Genomic DNA, 17,456 nt, shown 5'->3' with positions numbered 1-17,456 from the left:
TTTTTTTTTCCTCCCCCTCTTTAAAATGAGTCTGGCTTTATCTCCTTCAGGATAGGTATGACACTAGAAGGGAAAACAACTACTTTTAAAAAGGAACTGCCAGATTTTAAATGAATGTCTGCTGCTGTGTGAAACAGTGTATTGTAACTGTTGTAGCTTGATGTAATGTTATGAAGCAGATTGCAGAAACTCTTAGCTGCAGTTTTTTGTCGTACCGAGATCAGATTGCAGTTATGGGAGAATGCTGTGGTCTACTTTATCTCATAAAGTTTGAGACATCCCTCATAAAGGGATGCTTAATCAATTGACTAATGGTTTTGATATCAAATAACATTCCTTATGAGCTGGAATGCTCAGAGTACAGTCGGATGCCTGTTGCGGACTGGTCTCTGATGTTTGCCAGTTACTGTATTGCAGAGGAGATGAACAGTCATGCAATGTTCCCTGGTTTCTCCCTGAATGTTAAGTTTAACTTTTTTGTGGGGAGCAGATAGCCTCCAACAGGCTATCTTGAGTATTGAAGTTTATCGGTAATATGAATTTTGTTTCATTAAATGTAAAGTTGTGTTTAACTTACCATATATAAGTGTTACTGTGTCACTGAAGCAGTTCTGGTGCTGGTAGTAAAGAGATAAATTGGGAAAAGCTTAGTTTAGTCCTCAAAAGTAATTTATTTTTTTGTATTTGTATCAGACTGCCAAAGAATACTTCTAATACCTGGACTCCTCTTGGTCCTCAAACTTCTGCATATCTCAACTACAAAGACTTGTTTTATATTGGAGATGGATCTCAAGGTCTACAGAGAGATGCTTAATGAAACTAAAATGATTAGTTCAGCTGCATTTGATTCAACTTAATCAAATCTCTCCTGATGGCTAGTTTAATTGTGAATTAAGTGTTCCTCCTGGAATTAATGTAGTTGAACTAATCCATGTTATCACTTAGTTGGGATTATTTTAATGTCCCTGTGTGGACAATCTTCAGTGAGCTGTGCCAAATGCACTGTGCATATCTGCGACTTGATCTCTGAATGTATGTCATTGCAGTTAGCGCCTCTCCCCGGCTTGTTCTGTGTGAAGGTCTGTGGTGTAGCTGTGACATGCTGTATGGCTGTAGCCTCTGGGTACCTGTACATAACGTGTAAAACAAGTTTTTATGATTAGGGAACCAATTTATTGAACTTTATTATTGAAAGTTAAATCTGAATCTGTAAAACAAGAAATCAATAAAAGACTATAATCTTTCTACAGGCTATGGTGATACATGAATACTTTTGCAGGTTTGACTGAGGAGATGTTGCCTTATTCATATTGCCACATCCCTCTGGGAAAGTAAGAGAACTCCAAGTGGCATGCTTTTCTGTGCTCTTCTTAAATTGCTTTCTGTAGTGTAAGAACTGGACTTCTCTTTTTATCTCCAACTTCTAAGAAGCTCTTATGAAAGCTTTTCTAGTAAAGCGTTTACCATAAAAGTACTTCTTTGATAGTCGTGGGAACTTGCTAAACTTGTTCCTGGCTACTCAAAAGCTTCCTTCCTCTCCCTGCTGCTGAGTCAGACCTGAGCCGTGGGCTGGGCTGGGACTCCTGCCAGTGCTCTCCTCTGGAACTGGGTGAAGTGAGGGTGTGGTGGGGAAGAAACCTCTGCAGTCTGGGCAATGCCTGGGTGCTGAGCATGCCCTCTTCTGAAGGAGGAAGCTAGTGTTCCAGCAAGTTTTGAAAAAGCACTGGAGGTCGTGGTAGGTAACAAGCTGACCGTGAGCCAGCCTACAACAAAGGCCAATGGTCACCCAGGTTGCACTGGGAAGAGTGTTGCTAGCAGGTCAAGGGAGGTCACCCTTTCTTCTTAGATCTCGTGAGATGTCTGGAGTGCTGTTTTGCAGTTCTGGGTTTCCTTGGTACAAGGGAGACTTGGGCTTACTGGGGCTTGTCCAGCAAAAAGCTGTGATGATCACTAAGGAGTGGAGCAGCTGTTGTATGAGGAGAGGTGGAGACAGCTGGGACTGCTCAGACTGGAGAAGGCTCAGGAGGGACCTTACCAATGTGTATAAATATATGATGGATGGGGAGTAAAAACAGTTGGACTCTTCTCATTGGGGCTTAGGGATGGGCTGAGAGGCAGTGGGTGCAAATTGAAATACAGGAGAATCTAGTTAAACATCAGAAAAACCTTTTCCTGCGAGGGTGGCTGGAGAGGTTGTGGAGGCTCCTTCAAAACCCGACTGGACACATGGGGGTGTGTGGGATGGGTATTGGACTAGATCATCTCCAGAGGAGCCTTCCCATCTCAGCTGTGCTGTGAAACAGAAAGCTCAAGAGGCAGATGTGTTATTTTACAGAGAAGAGGGTTTGTGGCAAATAGTCTGCTGTGACCAGAGTTCAGCGTACAGCACTTCCATGCTGGCTGTAACCACATACACTTTAATCTAGAGGAAAGTGAGGGGTGGCGGAGCAATATTGCTCCCGGTTGGCACACTCTGCTCACAGCAGGGAAAGAGCATGCTGGGCACAGACAGTGGTGAGTTTTCAGTAAGCTTGCAAATTAACACCTGGGTCTCAAAATCCCACCTGCTGACAGAGAAACCGTATTATTTGCTCAGCTATTTTGCGACGGGGATTCTTCTGTGTTATCTGTTATCACAGGTTTTTCATCCATCCTTCCCTCCTTCCTTCCTTCCCCGGTGCTGCTGGCAGTCTGTTTCCTTAGAGATGCAAGCTCCTGGTAAGAAAACGTTCTTGAAAGTAACTCTTTGGTACGCCCTAGATGATACCAGAAGCTTGTTACCATGCAACTCAGCAGACGGTGAATGCAGAGGAACTTGTGTGGCTTTTCACCAAATGGGCTTACACCTAGCTTCACGTTTGCCAGCATTAAGCTGCTTCTTGAAAAGGCAGTTGGGTGCATTTTGGATTATAACTTGCACAGATACAACCTGCCTGTAAAGGTTAACAGTCGTTTCCAAACTGGAGCTGAGTCTAGAGCAGTGCTAGTACAGCGCTGCTGGGCTCTCGTGCCTCAGCTGGTTTTTAATAGAGTCTGCGAAGGTACCTCACTGCAGTTAATTTGTAATTTCAATGACAATATTAGAGCTGTCTGTATGGTGGAAAATTCATCTTAACTTGCCCCAATGTAAGTGAGAGCCCCCATTCAAGGTAACTGCTAGTCTCTTGACAGATGAGTCAAGTTTCTACATCTTTCCTCTTCTTTTTCCCCTTCCAGTGGTGCACAGTAGTTGATGCCTAGTAAAGGAACTAGATGAGATTCTGAAATTCTTGCTGTGCAGCAGGGAATTTGGGGACAGGGTCAATAATACAGCTGTTCCGGGAAATAGGCCTACAAAGCAGTTCTTGAAATGATAGTGATTTTTAGGGCTTTTTGTTATGAACATGCATTGAGCAGCGGTACAGCATGGCATGCTGCATTGAGTGAAAGCTTATGAGAAAGTGGAATGTAAAGGAAAGGTCATTCTTTTTAGAAGAAAGTATATTCCTGCACACTTATATCTCTAAGTGCTTTCTACAGTACTTCACAAAAATTACGAGAAAAAATTACCTGCTGGTTGGATTTCCTGTGTGTCTCATGAATTCAGCTTGTGTGTGGAATCATAGCTGCCCTGAATTGTCCCAAGTCTTGTAAGAAATAAGCACTTTTTAAAGCATAGATTAAGCATTGGTTTAGTCTTTACAGTTGAATTAATGTTGCACTATTAACCGTGTTTATTCATTGGCGCTGGAAGGTGGGTATACCCGTAAATACCGAAGGGTACGTGCAGATAGTTTTAGCCCCCGTCTGCTGATCCCGATGCACCAGCTGTCTTGCAGGTCGGCTTTGCCCCGCGTTGCCAGCCGGGACTGTGCCGCCCAGCCAGCACCGTTGGCAGGAGGAGCGCTGGGGACGCGGGGACAGGCGCTCTGCTTCGGCATGCTGGCTTCCACGCTGCTGTCCTCGCCGGGGTGGCAGCCCTCCCAGAGCTCTGCTCTCTGCTGTCCTGGTTTGAGGTAAAACAGAACCAATCTTCTCTTCAGTAGTTTTACTTTGCAGCTGGGCCTCTTCTAACTGCTGACATTAACAGCAAATTGTGCAGACACTGTTCACTCTCAGAGTGATAATACCTATGTTTATAGCTGATGCCAAGGGATGGTATGCAGAGATGCTCCTGCTTATACTTATTGCTATAACAACCAAAGTCAGCTCATTTTGTTATTTGCACCGTTGGAGGGTCAGAAGCAGAAAAGCATAAAGGAGTCCCACCTGCGGGAAGGAGCGGACAGGACAGGTGACCCCAAACTGACCAACAGGGTATTCCATCCCATCTGCCTCGTGCTCAGTATAAAAGTTGAGGGATCAAAGGGTCAGCGCTCTTCCTTCGATGGCTGGTGTCTGAGGAGGACTCTGTCTGTCTGTCTTTGATCCCGATCTGTGTGTTCCTGAATCCGGGTCCGGAATCCAGTTCCCATCCGTTGCTTGGTCCAGTCTGGGACTTCCCCAGTGCCTGCACGTGATTGTCATCCTGGGAGCTTGATACGGTTCTGTATATATTTCATTATTTTCTTTTTATTTTATTATTAATATTTTCATTAAAGTAGTTTAGTTCCTTCTGAACTCATAAGTCTCTTTCTCTCTCACCCTACTCTCTTTGGAAAGAGAGGTGGGGGAGAGCATCTGTTGTCCGCCTCAGTGGCCGGACTGGCCTCAACCACGACATCTGCACGCTTTCTTGGAAAGAGGTTCTCGTTGCTGCTCCTGAGTGCATGAAAAAGGCTCAGGAGTGAGGAAGGAACTGAAGAATAAGGCTGAATTGTAGCCCATCCTATGCAAAACGTTCCGACTAGTCTTGGTGTGAAGGTTACCATTTGTCCAATTTACACCACGCCACGAATGACTGTAAACAAGCTCTAGCTGTCTTCTAGGAGCTATGCTACTTTGATAAGCTTGAAATGCGAAAGCAAATGAATCCAAGGCCATGCTTTAGACCCCTACACAACTTTTTTTCCTCAGATCTGCCAAATTAAAAGGGAGACAGGCTTGCAAGTCCTTCCTCTGCTGTGTTTGTGTTAAATGATGCAAGACCTCCCTGAATTCCATTGAATCACTCTGCTGAGAGCCATAGGATTATTCCTTAATTGCATCCAAAACAACTTTTTTAGATGATGAATAATATTGTGTGTTACACAGAAGCATGCTTCAACCTTAACTTTGAAGCGCTTCACAAATTAATGTTTAATGAAGCCGTTCGCCTTGAGGATTTTGCTGTGCTATATCTAACTGGCTGACTGCGAACACAAGCCAGGGCTCTTTCATCTCCCCAAAAGCCTCGCTTTCGTACAGCGTGTATTCTCCCAGCCTGTGCAGCCAGGCAGTTTTCAGTACTGTTATTTTCTGCACGTACCTCCCTGGCCGGCAAAAAATCTGCCTCCCACCCCCCAAAAAAAACCCCAAAACCCAGAGCAGAAGACCCTAGTGGATTGATCATACAGAAAACATTTTTCAGGGGAAAGTTTAATTGAACTAAACATGACTAGTACAACAGTTTTGTAATACAGTTCACATTGTAAACAGTAGTAACCCAGTAGCTGATAAACTGAAAGGAAACGTTTGTCTTACTCCTTGGCTGCAGGTGTTTGTTGTAATTTTAATGGAAAATGTCTCTCCCAGCCAGCTATCAAAGTTAAAAGCTTCCCATTAGACTTTGTATTCTATGCTTCTGCAAAAGTTGCCGCTTTGTTGGCAGGATGCCTAATATTTTTTTGCGAACACAAAGGTGTCTGAAAATGTCATTTAAAAGGGTCCTGCTCTGTAAATCTGGCAGGGCAAAGACTTTTTTGTTAAACTGATGTCATAAGCCATTCTACAATTTGCAATATTCAAAGTTGAATGCCAAATAAAATCTCCTCTTTCTATCGCAACGGAGCTGTCACACTATTCGAATCAGTCAGGATCCCAGGAGAACATATTGGCATTGTAGAAATAATATCTTATACAGGTGAGCGTTGTGCTGGCCCCAGTTCTTGGTAGTGTGGCAGCACTGGAAAAAAGCAGAGTAAGACAGCGATGAGAATTGCAGGAAAATGTTGCTCAGGGGGAGGAGGATGGCTGGAGATCACCTAGTCCAACCTGGGATTCAGGTTTTCTGTCCTCCAGCACTTCATCCCCGCAATATCTCGCTTGCAGAGCTGGGCTGCTGTAATTCAGTAGCCTGAACCGGCAGCTTTCAGGTGTGAAAGAAAACTCAGGAAGGTTTCAGAGATGAGGATGGATGTTTTGCTGTGGACACTGTTGGATCAAGACTGTCACACACTTCTGGGGTTGGAAAAGAAGTGTCAAAGTTTGGGGACCTGCCCTGGAGAAGGCCCTGGCAAAAAACCCTCTCATTTGGACGGAAGGGGCTGCTGATCCTTTGTATCTTTTAGAGCAGAAGCTTGGATTTTCACAGACTCAACTTGCAAATTTTATGAGTAGCTTATATATTTTAAAGTAGTTTGATCAAAACATCAAATATTTTTTTTTCATAGTGAGAACAATGAGCCATTGGAATAATCTCCCCAGGGAATTCCCCAACATTGGACACTTTTAAGATTTAGCTGGACAGGGTGCTGGGCCATCTTGGCTAGACTGTGCTTTTGCCGAGAAAGGTTGGACCAGATGATCCTTGAGGTCCCTTCCAACCTGGGATTCTATGATTCTATGATGTTTAATTTCCCTTGCGTATCAACCAACAACCCATGCAGCCCATCACAGGAACTTGCTGGCGAACGCTATTCATGCTGCACTTCAGCTGCGGGGTGGGCTCAGCTCATTGCTCAACCCATCACTTAGGCACCAGGGAAGGCGGCACAGGACTGGCAGGACTTTCCCCCACGCTGTCTAGCAATGCCAAGACTGTTTCCTACCCTACTGAAGCCCTGTTTGGTCTGCATGAGCCCCTCTGTGCAAATATATTCTGGAAGCATAAAACAGCATGTCTGATGATGATGATCACTGCCTTCCAATTCTCTCCATGTAGCTGCTTCTGACCATGTTTTATTTAGCTGGCTGGGTATGGCAGTCTCTGCCCTGAAAGCCTGCAGCTTCCTCCAGCTCAAAGCAATTCCAGACACTCCTCTGAAGCTTGTTTTGACTTCTCTGACTGCTTGTGCCCAGGAAGGAGCTGAGCATAACCTGGTTGGTCCACCTCAGGGGAAGGCTGAGGTGAGGGTGGTGCCTGCCAGTGCAGCATCAAGGAGCCCTACGTGGCTATGCCATGTCTCCCAGCCACAGCTCCCCTCCCCACCACCGCCCATTGCCTCATCTTCATCTCTGCAAAACCCCACTTCTCCTGTGTGGGCAGGAAGCCCCCGCTGGTCCTGCACGTCCCTTCTGCTCCCGCAAGACACAAGCTCATTTGACAAGAGCATGTGCTGAGGACCAGCTTCTTTCCTTTGAGGCCCCCTCATCCTGCAGGGTCCCTCCATGCAGGCAGAGGCATGGGGGGATGCTTATCTCCACACAGCAGGCTCCCAGCAGCAGCCTGTGGTACCGCAGCTGCAGCCCTTGCTAGCGAGTCTTTCAAGTTCTCGATCTCCAAATCAAGAAGTCTATCCTCATTAAGGAGCTTTTTTATTTTTTTTTCCAAAATAAATGAAAAGTCAGCTTACTTTGAAAATAAGTGTGTGTGGTTTTATTCATAGTGAATCTTTAAAATATGTGAAATGTGTGGGAGGTGACAGCAATGCTGGAATATGAGGTTTTGGGGGGTGTGTTTCTTTTCAGTGGAAAGAGGAAAGAAAATTAAATTTCTATTATGCATCATCTCTACTATGAATTTAAAAGCTTGTAGGAATGGGAGTAAAAAGATAAAGCTTCTTATACTGACACCAGCTCAGCTGCATTGCACACATTGTATATATGCAAAATGATCTGATTAATACCACAACAGTCGCGCAATACAATCAGTTTAGTAGCACTGAGGTTTACTGCTTCCTCCTCTCGCTCATTTTACTGGTGGTGGTGGCATTTAAATCCTAATACATTGAGATTGTGTCTACCCAGCTTATCCTACCTTTTTATTGTGACCTGGTCAAATTAATCCATCTTTCCTCCAGCAGAAGCAGGACCTGTGATTGTTACTGCAGGTGAGATTGTTTTACAGGGTCTTTTTCCTTCACAAGGTGTGAAGACAAAGGTACACAGATGGGAACGACCATTGCAACTGTTATCTGCAATGCATACACGCTTGTGCAGCTTATGGAGAAGGTTGTGGAGACCTGCAGATACAAGAGACAGCACCTTTCTGCATGAGTTTGCCATATACATTCGGAGACCCTGTCCAAACTTCTGTTGGTATTGTGCTGGCAACCACAAGCCTGCAATAAGCTTGCTCTTAATTTCTGCTCTGTTTAGTGTCTGTAGAAGTGCTGGTTTTCTAGGGGACCAGGGGGGTGGAAGTCACTTTGCACACCAAGTTGATAGATTGTCCCATGTAGGGCTTTAGAAGTAAATTAATTGTCTAGATAATCAGTGAAACAGCTGCTAAAGCCTTGTGAAAAGTAATTATAAATATCTCAGGCAGTGGACAGCAAAGTTGCGATCCCAGTTGTAATTCAAAAGCCATACTTTCAGCTCTTAAGGTGCACTACCCCACCTCCCAGCACCTGCCATTTGCCCTGCTGTGCTGTAAACTGAGGGGGCAGGGGTAACCTACGAGGGCAGGGAGTTGTATATAAGGACATCTTCACAAGAAAGGAGCTATCAGCTCTGAAATATAAGTGCAAGCTTTTAGAAAGCTCCTTGTATGGGATGGTTGCAGCCCCCGGCAAGCCACCAATGCATTAGGGTAACAGCTGGGTTAGTATAAATGCTAAATATCAGGGAAAAAAAAGAGCATCCAAGTCTCAGGGTCTTTTACATTTTATGAATAAAGTTAACTCTCCCATAACGTATTAAGGAGGCAATAGGGAAATGGGGTGGGGGGGACATGGGAGACCTGCTCTGGCTTCAGGACAGAGTTGTACACTCTCTCAGATGCCGGCATTCAGAGGTGACGCTAAGCACAGCGTGTGGACGGACACAACGCCGTAGCCGAGGGCAGAGCAGGGCTGCTCAGCCCCACCGCACTCATCACCCCGCTGCCTTCCTCGGCCCTCTTTGCAGCACAGACCCAGCAGGAGCGATGGGAGCGCCCAGCCCTGTACCTGCAACCCCTCCTTGCTGCGCTCATCCACGGCGTCACCAGAGCACATCGGCGGAGCTGTGCTCTCTGGCTGCCCTCCAGCAGTGTGTGGCAGATTGGGTTTTGCCCCCACCCCCCCACCCCGCTGAAAAAGCCAAGCCTCTGCTAAGAGAGGGCATGAAGCAGGCTAGGCACTGATGCCCCACAACCACACTTTCAGCAAACATGCAAGGCAAACAGCCAACTTTGACGATGTGCCATGCTCCGAAATGTGCAGAGCTCCCCAAAATCAGAAAGGCTGTTTTTTAGTATAGATTTATCACAGAACCTTTATTTACATGATATCAAGAGTTGATTTTGTTCTAGCATCCTAAAAAGCCCTGGAAAGTGTAGCACAACTCCGTGTTTTGTCTATACCAGGAGATCTTCCCCCCCCAACCTGCGTATGCAGCTAAAACAGTTCTAAGGAAGGTATAAATGCTATTTAGGCAAAGCTGACTATGCCAAAATCTGTCTGAGCCATCACAACCCCTACTGCTCACTGTGTTACTGTTTGTGGTGTGAGGGCCGGGTTTATCCATCTTTTCCAGTTTTTAGGAGCTTGCCAATGCAGCTGTGCTCGTTCTAATCAGAATTTCAGATCACCTTGGTGTTGGTTCCAATCGCTTCCAACAACAGCCTCCTGCATCTTTAGGCACCTGAAGAGGTTGCACATCTGATCCCAAACCTTGGTACAATGAATAGAAATGGGTCTGCTTGTAACAACACTTGTCTTGTTAATTGTTTGCATTTTTCACTGTCTTAAGAACAGAATCTCCTTCAGTATCAATACCTGTAGTGCATTAGATATATTTTTGTAGCTGGAATATAAAAATAAGTTGTCGCGCTTTTGCAGCTGGAGTCCCATTTCCTCACGCTGCATCCGCAGTACCAACAGGGCAGCATAAACTGCTTGATGGCCTTGGGCTGCTGCTTTCCTACCTGGCATCTCTCAAATCACAACGTGTGCCTGGGGGAGCAATGAACCCAGTCTTCCCAAGAAGTACCGGAGCTGTCGCCTGTGCTCTGTGGTTTCTGCGTGGACCAGAAGTGCAACCCTGGCTGCAAGCCCAAGGCTTAATGCACCCTGCTGACAAAGGTGCAGTGAACCTTTGTGATGTTTTGTGGAAGCATTACAGCCATTTCTACTGCCTAGGGACAGTGCCTGGGTTGGATTACTGGGCGGTAGCTTTAGGAAGGAGGTCACCGGTCCAGAAAAACACACAGATAACGGAGGTGCCTGAATTCTGCTTGGACAAAGAATCCAGGAGAAACAAGAGAGCATATTTGGGAAACCTGCATGGGTAGCCCCGGTGTTACTGTGTCCTGAAAGATCAGCTCTTGCTTTGACCTGAGGAGAACATCTCCTCTTAAATCCTTAGCATTTTGCTGACCAATGCAGAAGAATCAATTCCACCTTCGATGACTGTTTTGCAAAAAACTAACAACTAGAAAATATAGGTCACCAGGTCTTTTACAGTAAGACATCCACCATGAGATAGCATCAGCTTTGACATTAAATCAGTGAATGGGAGACATAACCTACTCTTATTCATTTTTATTATGGTTGTAATAAAGGTGGCTCGGGTAACTCAAATCTCCATGGGCAGAACATATCATCTGACAACAGGCCCACGAGCAACCTATCATAACATTATTCTGACCTTAAATCGTTTGCAATCTTATTCTTCAGGGTCATCATGTCAGCTTGTCTTGATCATTACACCTCTTGAATCAGGAATCTATTAAATGGTGTCTGATCTCTCTAATCTGTAGTACGCAGTTTATTTTTATGCAGGAAATGAAAACTGCAGCACGATCGTATCATCCTGCGCCTTCAATTTCCGCTGTACACAAATACTGAATAAATACTGCTGCTTTGACATGTTTAGAACAACACTTTCCAAAAATATATGGTATTTTTTCAGTGGCCTAGCCTAGTTCACCAGGTGAAAAAAGGCCGCAGCTTTATTGACGCAGAATTGCAATATTCCTAAACAGTGTGATAACATGCTCTTCTTTAATAAGTTAGACTGTCATTCTACAAAGATTATGTCTGAAGAGACAAAGAGTAAATTGTTGTGTAAGGGGGTTGGGGTTCTTTCTTTTTAGAAGATTGCTTTTAATATTTGCTTTGATATGTTAAAGTACATCATATGTTAAGCTTCTAAGAAAGCAAACTTGTGAAGAAAGAAGTGCGAATGTTGAAGGAGTTAATATGAACATAGGGGGCACAGGCACCCCCCGAAAAGGAGGAAATTCTAGGAAGGCTGTTGAAAACAAATTGAGCCATAGTATGCTGAGAAAAAAGGAACATTCAAAATTAAAATCTCTGGTTTAAATCTGCACCATTTTTTTAATGCACAAGATTCTACAGATTCCATGTTCAGCCTGAAAAAGCATAAATCAGAAGATACGAATGTTTAGATGTGTGACTTTTGTTATCTGACCTTGGGGAAGAAGCACGCGGCTGCAGAGCATCCAATGCTGCTCCAGAGGGAGCAGGATCTCTGCAGAGGTGACTCCGAAGGTTACGGTATTGTCAGTCTGAAAGCAGCAAAGTGGAAAGCAAGAGAAGGAAAGAAGGATATCATATTGATTCCAGATCATGTTTGCTTTTTTTAAAATATATCTTTTTAGCAACAGGCCGTTGCTGAACGTCCACCTGGGGCTGTCCTGTGGGATCAAGACATTACGTGTGTGAGCTTAATTCAATCATCTCGAGACTTTTGCAGTCAAACTCCACTGTTCTAGGGGATAGTGTCCAGTCCCCAGACTATTAAAAAGTGAATCTGGCTTCCTCTGCCTTTTATCTTTAAAGCCTCTTTTGTTGTTTGCAGGCTGATAGAAGAAAGTCGCTTGCCAAGGGATGGAACAGGTTTTTTAACATCAGAAACAAGGACAACGGGAGGACATCCTATGCTGCAGAATCTGCAAGCATGCAAAAAATGAAAGTTAGCGATATTAAAAAGAAAAAAAAAAAAGGAGCAAGTTCAAAGCAAGTCGCTCAGTAACATTTTTTTATCAACAAACAATAGTGAGTGGGGATGAGTATAGCAAGCTATTAAGCTTGGAGATAAGTCAGAAATTTAAATAACAAAAGAACGAAAATTTTCTGGCCATACAGAAGCTGCAGGTCTAGTACGCTCCATCCCAACTCCACCCCCCCCATAAGTAAATAAAGTGGAAAAAAACTAAAAGGCAAGGTTTTTTTTCCATGACTAGTGCATAATACTATATTTTATGTTCAGATCAATGCTGAGTTGGCATCCAAAAAACCCTGACTTGCAAAAATGAACTGCCAAGACCTACTCATGCTCTCAGGGTGAGAGCATGAAATAAATACAATTTTTTAAAAAGTGCTGAGCATCTTCTTCTAGAAATTCAGGCTTTTTGGGACAGTCAACATTACTGACCACTTTTCAAAATTTTGTGTAGAGCCTTGGCTGTCCTTACCAAAGTACCTTCACACTGCCCAGACCGACAGCAAACCTGAGGCAACGAGCACCAAAGTGCTTGGGGCAACTTTCCTTCTTCAAGGAGCTGCCAGCTTTGGATACTGCTACTGCAGCTGCTGCAGTTTAGTACTCAACCAAAATGTACCTGAGCACTTTTGGGCAACGAAGGGTTACAATAGTAAAATACAGGGGAAAAAGAAAAGATTCCACAAGTGTAGCAGATTTCAAAGCTATGGAGAATATGGTCTATACTGGAGCTTAGGAAATATTCACGCTTTTAACAGTAGAATTTTTAACATTATAAATCAACACTATGATAAAATCAAAGAGCTGTTGTGGGTGTAAAGGAAGATGGAGACTGTTGTTTTGGTGTATCCCTATTGTAAACGCAGAGTCAGAAATTGTCCATGGACTACTCTTCTTACAGACAAAGGAAGCTGCGGAAACTGGCCACGTGCTTCCACTTCATGCTGGAATAACTCCTCCCAACCCAAAGTGGCTTTCAGCTTTCAGAAGCATGCTTTGGAAAAAAAAAACCCTAACTATTGGTAGTCAGATTCCAACAGAAGACACCCTTTGCTTTTACAGCCATGCCTTGTCCCCCTGGCTGGGCACACATACTGTGGTCAGAGTACAATGGTTTCTTAGTCCAGTTTTGCCTCCGAGTCATACAGAGAGAGGCAGTTCTGTTCACCTTGCTGTGCCTCAGCTTGGCCATTCATGGACTTGGTCTTCTTTACCTGGCCTAAGGCCATAGTGAAATTTAAAACATGCCTTCAGCTTCTGAACAAAACCACAAGTTATTCCTAGGATGTCTTTTCTAGTGCATTTGCACCTGGTTGGTGGTGAATTTGCTACACCAATCTGCCTTTCTGATGCTCAGAAACATTCTGCAGGTGACTGTTTGGAAGCTGTTCCCATAGGAGAAGGCTGGTTTGTCTCCGTACCCTCCCAGAAAAACCCATACTGACCCAGGTGGCGCAGGATGTGCGTTACAGAGCAGTCACTAAAACAGGTAAGGCAGAGAGAGAACTGGCAATGCCAAATGTCTATAGCAGTTCGAAGAAGGAAAATCACAGAAGAAAAATCCATTGAGATCTGTTAAATGCAAAGAAAACACCTCTAACTCAGGGGCTGAATACAAGCAGAGACTGGGAGGGTACCATATAGAATCATAGAATCATAGAATCATAGAATCAGTGAGGTTGGAAGGGACCTTTAAGATCATCAAGTCCAACCATTAACCTACCCTGATAAAAACACCACCACTTCTAAACCATGTCCCTAAGCACCTCATCTACCCTTTTCTTAAACACCTCCAGGGATGGTGAATCCACCACCTCTCTGGGCAGCTTATTCCAATGTTTAATAACCCTTTCAGTGAAAAAATGCTTCCTAATATCCAATCTAAACCTGCCCTGACATAACTTGAACCCGTTTCCTCTTGTCCTATCACTTGTCGCCAGGGAGAAGAGGTCAGCTCCCATCTCTCTAAAACCTCCTTTCAGGTAGTTGTAGAGGGTGATAAGATCTCCCCTCAGCCTCCTCTTCTCCAGGCTAAACAACCCCAGATCCCTCAGTCGTTCCTCATAAGGTTTGTCCTCCAGACCCTTCACCAGCTTTGTAGCCCTTCTCTGGACACGCTCCAACACCTCAATGTCCTTCTTGTAGTGAGGGGCCCAAAACTGAACACAGTACTCGAGGTGAGGCCTCACCAGTGCCGAGTACAGGGGGATGATTACTTCCCTAGTCCGGCTCACCACACTATTCCTGATGCAGGCCAGGATGGTGTTGGCCTTCTTGGCTGCCTGGGCACACTGCTGGCTCATGCTCAGCCGGCTGTCCACCAACACCCCCAGGTCCTTTTCTGCCGGGCAGCTTTCGAGCCACTCCGCCCCCAGTCTGTAGCACTGCATGGGGTTGTTGTGACCCAACTGTCACATGGGCCTTACGCTCTTCCCTAGTCATCTGCTGCAGGCCACTGCCAGAGGCAATGTACTGGACAATCTCGGGTCTGACCCAGTAGGGCCATTCTCAGGTTCTTATTATAGCAAACCTCGAAATCTCCTTAAGCCTATTAAATGTTTGTCTTGAAAGACCTGGCATATGGTGCTTATATACTCTGCCCCTCGGCAGCCAGAAGAGCATCTCAAGCTGTAGCTTGTAGAGCTGATAACGTCCTGAAGCCTTTTGAGTGTTTTATTCAGTTAGGACAATCTCGTCCTCAGTGAATAAATATACGGTTAATACCTTCTTTTCAAAGATGTTTGTTGAGAGCATGCTGTATTTCCAACACGGGATGAAAGCTCATTAGCCATTTGTTATTTTGACCGTAGGGACCAAAGTTAAAGTTTGTGCAGGAGATAGTTGTCAGCTGGATAACAGCTGGATCTCTTGGGATGGAGCAGATACCGACTGGCTCCTTCAACAACTGCTTCCCAGACACACACACGCCTTCTCAAGTTTTGATAAGACGCAGAATTTTTCATATAAAAAGTAATATTGGGTTTGGTTATTATCTGGGCTCTACTAAAAAAATATGCATTGATTCTAGCTCTCTTTGAAATTATGTCCAAAAATTTGTCAGCGTCCCTTTCCACTTGAACCTCTTCAATTGAGTCAACAGAGGAAGGAAACTTGAAAAGAAACACAGGAAGCCTTAAGCATTATTTAGGAAAGAGCAGCAGGCAGAATTAATATCCATGTACCTTAGACACTTGATTAGATTGTATTTCTTATGCTGCATAATTTTGCCTCAAAGCTCCTTTCCTCACCTTCTTTTCCATCTGCATGAAGCAAAAATTTAGTATAAGTGTTTCTAGGAAACACAGCTCTGACAGATGTTCAAATGATAAATATTTGCAGTCAAGGTAATTCGTAAAACCAGTGTCATTTTGTTGATATAGGATCTTTCTGTATTTTCTATTTTTGTGCAAACACATAACTCTGGGAAATAAATTTGTCTTAATCAAAGCAAAAAGTAATTAAAAGGATTGTAGCTGAAACTGCTGGTTTTGCTTCCGAATGTCACAAAAATGTGATTTCAAGCGAGGCATGCTGCTTTTCAAATGTACTTAGGATACACAAAATTGATTGAAAATTTCTGTGTTTGAAATGATATATGTAATGGAAAGCATGCACGCTACTTTAATTTACTGCAAAAACTAGCAAAGCAGAAAGAAGAATTATATAGCTAAAGTAAAGAAAGACAGACACTGAAACAGATGAAAAGGCAAAAATCTGCCTTTTAGAAAGCGCGCTCTAAAGCTGGGAAGACTTAACAACAGCTTGCACCTAGAGGAATTGCTGAAGGAAACTGGGGGAAAGGGATGAAACCAGGCTCTTTAGCGGTAAGCCTGGGGGTGGCACGCCAATGTCTGTGGGATGGAGTGCTAGTGAGGTCTCTCAGTCTGTTGACTCAGTGAAGATTCACGCAGCAGCAGAGATGTGAGGGACATTGATGGGTTAGAAACTACAGCTGTACCTGGGAATGGTGAGGTAGGAATTCGGGTTTCTCCCAGCAAAAAGATGGCGGGATCAATAGCCCAACCGAAGTGCTTCTACACTAACGCATGCAGCATGGGCAACAAACAGGAGGAGCTGGAAGCCATTGTGCAGCAGGAAAACTATTAGGTAGTCGCCATCACAGCAATGCGGTGGGATGACTCACACAACTGGAGTGCTGCAATGGATGGCTATAAACTCTTCAGAAGGGATAGGTAAGGAAGGAGAGGCGGTGGGGTGGCCCTGTATGTTAGGAAGTGTTTTGAATGTCTAGAACTTAATGATGGTGACAAGAGGGAAACTTCTACAAAGTCTGCCCTCCAAAAGTCCAAGGTAGGGTTGTTTATCCTGGAGAAAAGGAGGCTCAGGGGACACCTTATCACTCTCTACAACTACCTGAAAGGAGGTTGTAGAGGTGGGGGTTGGTCTCTTCTCCCAATTAACAAGCAATAGGACAAGAGGAAATGGCCTCAAGTTACATCAGGGGAGGTTTAGATTGGATATTAGGAAAAATTTCTTCATTGAAAGGGTTACCAAGCCTTGGAACAGGCTGCCCAGGGAAGTGGTAGAATCACCATCCCTGGAAGTATTAGGGGGTATGGGTAGATGTAGTGCTTAGGGACATGGTTTAGTGGTGGTTTTGATGGTGTTAGGTTGATGGTTGAACTTGATGATCTTAAAGGTCCCTTCCACCATAGATGATTTTATGATTCTAAACACATCCACGTATTAGCAGATGGTATCACCACTGCAGTGCACTTCCCAGGGCACTTCCAGGCCAGACAAGCTGCAAAAAGAAGGTTGCTTTTACATTGCAATTTTTTCACTTTTTTCTTAAGCCCATTCTCAAAAAAAATGGGGTGTGGATAGAGAGAGCAATATATGTTTGTGGTCTTCCTTATAAGAAATAATTAATCCCTGCCTAAGTGTTTTATTGTCATTGTTCCTGACCCTCCAGACTTCTGGTTCTAGATTAAGCAGGACTGGTTTGCACCAGATGAGATTTGGCTGGAGAAATTTTACCTAAACCGCTGGCTGAAACCTCCTGTGGACTTTATTCATCACTGATAGGGAATATTTCTGTGCAGTGGAACTGAAAAGGCAAGGAACCTTCCTTTCCAACTTTTTAAGTTTTAAAAATCTCTCTTCCTTTGGGTCTATTTGCTTCTGGAAAAGTAATCACTGGTGGATTCATGCTGTGGGGAAAAGAAAATGTGTTCTTCGCCTTTTCTTTGCCAAAGTGCTTGTGTTTAAAAGTGTGCGAGGCCACACAGGCAGAAAACTTCCGTGTCCACAAGGGAAGTGGTCCT

The sequence above is a fragment of the Vanellus vanellus genome (assembly GCF_965231255.1).
Source record: "Vanellus vanellus genome assembly, chromosome: 3".
In the NCBI taxonomy this organism is placed as follows: Eukaryota; Metazoa; Chordata; class Aves; order Charadriiformes; family Charadriidae; genus Vanellus; species Vanellus vanellus.
This window is presented reverse-complemented; position numbering follows the sequence as displayed.